Below are 7551 nucleotides of genomic sequence, written 5' to 3'. Positions count from 1 at the left end.
TAACTCAACTCTTCTCCACAATTCATTTGGGTTGTCTTTTTTTTTTTTTTTTTTTTTTTATATGTAGCAACTTTAGTTTGATCTTGCAGATCATATTATCATCTACTGCATCTTTATCATGACATGTTTTATCACATAAATAACTAGCTAGTTATGTTTAATAGCTACCGTACTTCTACAGTTCTACTAGCTTGTGAATTTTGAAAACTTGTATTAGTGATTTGGAGTTAGGATATAACAATAATCATTTGATTATAAATTGAATGATGATAAGCAAAAATTTCTAGCAAAAATTAGACGAAATAATATGTAAAAAGAGGTACCAAATAGTAAATGTATATTAATTATATTAAATAAATGGAATATTTCATAAATTAAGGGCATTTTAGGCAGTTTGGGATGTGTATTAAATATAATACTGAAATAAAAAACTTGATAGGTGATGTATTAAGCAAGAGGTAAGATATTAGGGGTGTGTATTTACAATTTCTCAAATAACCATCTAAAGACATCTAAAGAGACAAAAATTTTGTCGCTTAGGTTTTTTTTTTTTTGAAAAAAAAAATATATTATTTTTATTCTTAAGAGATACAATAACTCAAAAATATATTCCTATAAGTAAATAATTAATTCCTATAAAACCAAAATAAATTAACCGAAATATTTATATTACTAATAATAATAAAGTTATCGTACCGAACAAAAGAAATATTAGATAGTATTGTTTGTACAATTATTTAAACTAGAAAAATCTACTGATTTCTTAAACTAATCGGAGAAGTGTCAAGGCCTCTATCATCATCGTCGTCTCGAGGTTGTTGGCTTAGGACCAAGGGTGAACACATAGGCTGTAGCCCTATTCGAGCCATGATTTGATCCATTTGCAACTTCAAAACTTGATAATCTACAGCAGACTGCTCAGCGATCTTCTCGGCTTTTTGGGCCCTCTCTTGTGCTTCAGCCGCCTCCTTTTTAGCAGCCTCTATCGCTGCCATCGCCTCATTATTCGGTCGAGAGCGTGAAGGGGAAGATGTTGACCTTGTGCTCTTCTCTAGGATGCCTGCTCGTCCAATACCACGAAGGTAAGACCCTTTTGTTTCTCCCATAGCGTTTTTGACAACACTTAGTTGAGTTGGCCAGTGCAAAGGAGGTAGCTGATCCGGTGGGATGTCCGGGTGTTGAGTGCTCTGCAAAGTCTTGGCAATAGCACCCTATTCTTCAACTTTTACTACAATTCAAGAATAATATGTACAAGTCATGCAACTATTATAACATCATCAAAACATGATAATTGAAACAGTAATCAGTTTTACCAAATGAACATCACATGAAATATGCAACAGGCAAAGTGGCATAGAAACTTTGTTACGTGATGCATTTCGAAAGATGTCTACAGTCAAATAATTGTGACCTCACTTAGACAAAGGGGCAGCTCACAGGAAATTCAGGGCATGATGTAAACAACCATAATGTGGCTGCATCTCTTCTTCGGATGCACTTTCACGACTGTATTGTTGATGTGCGTCTAGTTTCTTATACTTGTTCTCATATTTGTTTCTTTTGCAAGTATGCATCGAAATCTCAAACTTCCAAAATTATTTTAGTACATACAGGTTAGCATGTTTAAAGTAAATGGAAGCACTAGACTGTTGACTAGTAGATCTTTTATCTTACCTACACTCTAGTCTCTACTGGTTTTAAGTGGTTGCTAAAGCAAACCTGGCAAAGGCAAAACAAATATATAGTGGTGTTATATTTCTGCTGTTCACACAGTAATTGAACCATGAAATAAACCTTTCAAGGCCATTTCAAACATGTCCATATGGCCATTTCAAGGCCTCACATACAACTTTAGAATCATACCACAAATAGGTCTAGCATATCATATAAGGAAACAAGAACCATATCAAGGCCCTCACGTATATAACAATCAATTTCATTTACAATATAACAATCAAACACCAAACTACTATGGACACCCATAGTATCATCACACACCACGAAAGCTTCTAATGAGGCTAGTAAATCATCCTCGTAATTCTGGAACGTAGCATGGTTCTCTATACACTAGCAACACGCTTATACACACACACTTAGCACAACACAAAACAAGGAAGCATACTCAAAATTCTGGGACTTTACCAACTGCAGAGAAAACTTTGAAAAATCCGACTTTTCATACCAAAATGAGTCTTAAATCCTGATCAAATTCAGACTTAACACAACTCCACAGCATAACTCGAATACAATTTCAGCACAAAGCACTTAATTTTAGAAAATCACCATAATTCATCTATCTTATCAAATAACACCAAAATTTGCAGACAAAGAGTAAACATAAGGAAGAACAAGAGCACAAAATTTCAAGCCAAACAAAGACCCAAAACCCAATCAAATAAGAAGCAACTGAACTGCTCAACACAAACACAATTTCTAGCACAGTGTACCCAACTTCAAAAATTCACCATGAATCATCTACCTTATCAAACAACACCAAACTTTCCAGATCAAGGGCAATCACATGGAAGGACAAGGGTACAAAGTTTCGAGCCAAATGGAGTCCTCAATTCTAATGAAATTCGAACTCAAGACAGCTACACCGCATAACACGAAAAGTTTTAGCACAAAACACTTATCAGCGATTCACTATAATTTAAATACACTTATTACCAAATGAACATCACATGAAATATGCAACAGGCAAAGTGGCATAGAAACTTTGTTAAGGCATTAGGTATTGATACTTACATAATGCTCAGCAGCTTTAGGCTGGTTGATGTAGTATGTCACCGGGTACACGTACGTCAACCACCGGTAATGAAGCACCCTTATCCCTTAGCTTGGCCACCCGGTAAATGATAAGTTTCCTCCCTCAGTGGTGCTCCAACTCCTTACCACGATTGCTGGAGTTGGCAACCGATCGTCTCTGCACAAGACCAGGTACATGATCAAAAGAGGGTGTACAAATAACTTCAATTCACACCGCATATCACATCCTAACTTCTCAAACACACACACAAGAAAATTTATGCAATACATTTAAGAAACACCAAAGCAAGTAAACAACTCACAAAAATTAAAGAGATACATTAGATACAAAGTGGTAGACTGAGGAAATCTCTTCTTTTTTTAGAACCCAAAAATACTGTGAACACCTACCACAAAGCTTCCTAAACTAGCTGCAAGTTTTCTCTTCTAGTACTTGGCAGACAAAGAGAAGAGAAGTCAACAAAAAATTACATTGCAGTACTACTACTCATCAAGTGGCTGTATTGAACTAAGTTGAGCATGCAGGAGTAAACTAGGATACTGTGAACTCCTATACTTCTTAGTTTAACGTATATGCACATAAAGAAGTTCATAAGCACAAATTTTCAAGTCATTACGAGTCCTAAATCCCACTCAAACGCAAATTCAAATCAGCTGCCAGGGTAGAAAGATCATATTTTCTGATTCACAGATGCAGTGAATATTTGTGAGCACTGGTTGTTAGGTGCTTTAATTAATAGGAAAATGAATGGTTCAGCACGAATAACAACTTACTGGTGTCTATACTTTCTTTTTTGGATACAACTGGTGTCTATACTTTGAGGCTTTGATCCATGCACATATAAGATATTTTTTTCAGTAGTACACATGGATTCCAAGCACACAAAATTTCAAGTCATAAATCCTAAGGAAATGCAAACCGGAAACAGCTGCAATGCATAAAACAAAAGGAGTCTCATCACAGAACTCTGAACTTCAGAAAATCACTTTAACTCAACCACCCTATCAAATAACACAAGATTTTCCATATTAACAGCCTCGAAGTATAATGCCACAAAATTTCATATCAATAGGAGTTACCAAGTTCTGCTGAAATTCAAATACAACACAGCTGCCCAGTGCTACAAGGAAATTACATCAACCATCGGTACCCATAATTTACAGAATCTTACAATAAATAAAGGTTCAGGTCTCTTTAGCCAAATCACAAGTACACAGTAGCAAAACTACACAGCAAATGAAACAAGTAAACAGAAAGCAAAGCAATGACATGTATGCAGGTAGTCTAGATTACTGGGAGGACTGAGTTTGACATGGTAGAGTACAGTTTTAAGACTATGCAGGTATGGAGGAAATGCAGATATGAGTTTAACTAATACTGTTATATACAAAGAAAAAAAAACAAGTAAACAACAGCAAAACCAACATTTCCTTGCAATAAAGAGTAAAGCAAAAGTGCAGCAGCCTCATCAGTCAAGTACCTGCAGAGGGAGAAAATAAGAAATGCAACACGAAAGTTGTACTCCTAGTTTGCATACACTAGATATTGAGCACCATAGCTGTCACACCCCAGACCCGGTGTCGGTGGTTTCCAAGCAGTTGACGCCAAACCCAAGACGTGAGCGGGAAAAGTAAAAGAAACTAAAACAATTTCAAATACTTTTCTAGAAATTGTAAAAATAAAAGAAAATAAAACGTTTACAAAAACAAAAACAATTACAAAGACAAAATGATGAGCCCTTGCGATCTATCTCACTTCTAATCTTCCATAACTCTTTTCTACTCTTGCACACGTCTCCTAAACTTCACAGTTAGACTTCTCGAAATACGTTCCTTGTACGTACCTGAACAAAAGTCTATAGGGGTGAGCTTACGCTCAGTAGGGCCAAACCTTTTTAGGTTATACTTGATTACGTCAAACAAACAAGTTATCAAACATCAAACAATACTTTAAATAAATAACGACAAAGATCGATGCATGTATGCTAATGAATGTCTTCCTCAATTACTGGCTATCAGTCCATACATCAAAAACAGGTGAGCCTACACGTCCCATACCGTGTATTTTACCAACCGGGGGTAACTCAGATGTCTCGAATATATGATCTAATAATCAGTAATATCTCACCACATGTACCTCTTTTGTTAGTCATCTTGTTATACTCATGGTCTCCAAACCCGAAACCCGATAAGATCATTTTGTCGATGTCCGCCATCGAAAGGGCATACATTCCCTAAATTTGTGCACGTGTGGGCTACCCTGGATCTTGGACAACCCATGAGGAAACTCAACTACACAAAATGTATCTATTCTATCAAATCTCATTCACATCTCCATAATCACCATTCTCACTAATCTCACAATTTCTCACAATGCATAATGTATGCAACGAATATCAATACTCATATCATAACATTCAATACATGTTTTTTTGATAAGCGAAAACATTGATCATATATTTTAACGATATCACATGCTTTTAACAAAAACAATAACATCCAAGAGTTAATCACTCAATGGCACACAAAACACGCATTTCAATTATTACTCTAATTATCAATTTAAGAAAGGTTCCCTGAGAAAGACCCTACCTGGAATCCAAATGTTAGTTCTGACACCAGCTAAAATTTGTAACTCAGCGACATGCTTCTGAAATCCTTATCCTTCTACTTTTGGAACTGCAATCCAACTACTCGCATTCGATCCTCGTACCAAATCCTCAATCCGAGAAAGTAGGCGAATCTCTTCAAGTCGAAATTATCAATATCTAAAATTTACCAAGGACACCCATCCAATTACAAATTCACTATGGACACCCAAATCCTCTTAATTACTTCCTGTATAAACTCACGATCACTCTTCTCGTCTCCTTTACACCCGCATAACAAGTAACTTGTAGACTTATTCACAATGAACATGTCTCCATATACGGCAGTTTCCATTATAACACAAAAGTCCAACAATCACCATTATACATTATTTCATATCATCATAGTTGGCCGTACTTCCCAATTCGTCAACACACCTCTCCAACTTGAAATTCAAGCACAGTAACTAAAACTGCAAAACTTCAAAACCATATGAAGTCTTGTACTGCTCTCAAACTTCCTAAGCAACTCAGCAAACAAAACTTAGCCTTCCAAATACCCAATTCTTCCATTTCAGTTAATCAAATATAACAATAGCAATTACACAGTAAAGCCATCAACTGGACATCTGCTCCATTCCGCCAACACCAATTTGATAGTCCACTTTCAACTACTATTATCAACACAGCTTAACCAAATTGACAACATTAAAACCAAAAGAACCCAGTATGGCAATTCCAAACTCCTGCCCAACCCAGCTGACAGTTTAATCTTCCAAATACCTAACTCCTCTATTTCTCGAATCCAAACATCTCAATTTACTCCTTCATAATCAATAAACTAACAAAATCAGAAACTACCAGAACAACCACCTACCGCCGCCATACACAGCAGCACTCACGGCAGTCCTCTCTGCCAAAATTCCAACTTCTTCCAAACACTACCAAGCTCAATTTAAAGTATATATAGAGGTAAAGCCCGACGAGAAGATCAAGATTGATACCTCACTTGCCTTCGCCGGTGACCGGAAAACATCGAACTCTCGCCGGGAAACTTCTTGAGCTTCAATTAATCGATTCTCACTCATGAAGGCTCCTCTGAAGATTTCGAGACCACATATAGAACGAGGATGGCAAGACGAAGCTACCAGTACCATTCACGCTCGCCGTCGTGGTCGGAATCGGAAACCCGATCTGAAAAACAGCCACCTTCCCTCCTTCTTTTCTCTCTCACCAAAGCTTCCCATGGAGGAACAACATCACAGTCATGTTGGGGACGACGAGACGAAGCTTTTGACACCGGTCTTGCACCGGAAGACGGCCGGAAGACGGAGGAGCGATCGAGCTCCGTCGCAGCAGAGCAGTCGAGACCAAGGTCGGTCTGGGCTTATGCTGATCCACTTCGACCTCTATATATCTCAAATCAAACGGCCCAGATTTCACTGACTTTAATTTTCTATTTTTAATTAATTTTTTGGATAATACCAACTTTCAAAAATCAATTACAAATGCTACATCCTTAAGATTGCATATAACTAAAGAAAACAATGAGTGGTAGTTAACTTCCTTACCAGGGAAAATCACCACAAATCACCTACCCTATCAAATAACACCAAACTCTCCAGATCAAAGGTTCACATATAGAAGATCAAACATACAAAGTTTCAAAATAAAATCATTTATAAATCATGATCAAATTCAGACTCCAACAGCGGTACAACATGACTGTAATTCAATTTTAGCACAATACAGTTATCCTTAGAAAATTACTATAAATCATATATCTTATCAAATAACACCAAACAAACGCAGACTATATACCACATAATCATATACCAAAACTTAATTTATACCTTGTACTTGTCCGATTCAAAATGCGTGCAAAGCCACTCCCACTCATCTCGCCTGTGCAAAAGCTCTTCCAGAATCACGTCTCTCCCCCCGAGCTTGTGAATCTCGGACAAGTCGTGCTTCCATTCATGGAATACACTTGCCGCCCTTTTATTGATCCATTTAATGGCTTTTACATCATTAAAATCAATAGAAAATTTCATAAAAGTCTACTTTTTAACATTTGTTCCTTCATAAGTCCACCTTAATTTTTTTACCCATATAAGTCCACTTTAAAGGTCAGATTCGTCATCTTACTTTCATTTCATACCTAAAATAGCCTCCCAATCACTCCCTACCAAAA

General features: G+C 36.8%; 1 non-coding gene across 1 annotated transcript; it reads right to left on the bottom strand.

The window, feature by feature from the left end:
* Positions 1-647: 647 nt before the first annotated feature.
* On the bottom strand, positions 648-6573 carry LOC101312717. The gene is made up of 3 exons (XR_184443.1): positions 5362-6573; positions 2749-2926; positions 648-1228 (listed from the first exon to the last, which is right to left on the bottom strand). It is a non-coding gene; the product is annotated as an uncharacterized LOC101312717 (transcript).
* Positions 6574-7551: the final 978 nt, after the last annotated feature.

Source organism: Fragaria vesca, linkage group LG4 (genome assembly GCF_000184155.1).
Source record: "Fragaria vesca subsp. vesca linkage group LG4, FraVesHawaii_1.0, whole genome shotgun sequence".
In the NCBI taxonomy this organism is placed as follows: domain Eukaryota; kingdom Viridiplantae; phylum Streptophyta; class Magnoliopsida; order Rosales; family Rosaceae; genus Fragaria; species Fragaria vesca.
Note: the sequence above shows the minus strand (reverse complement) of the source record. Positions and strands in the feature narration are given on the sequence as shown.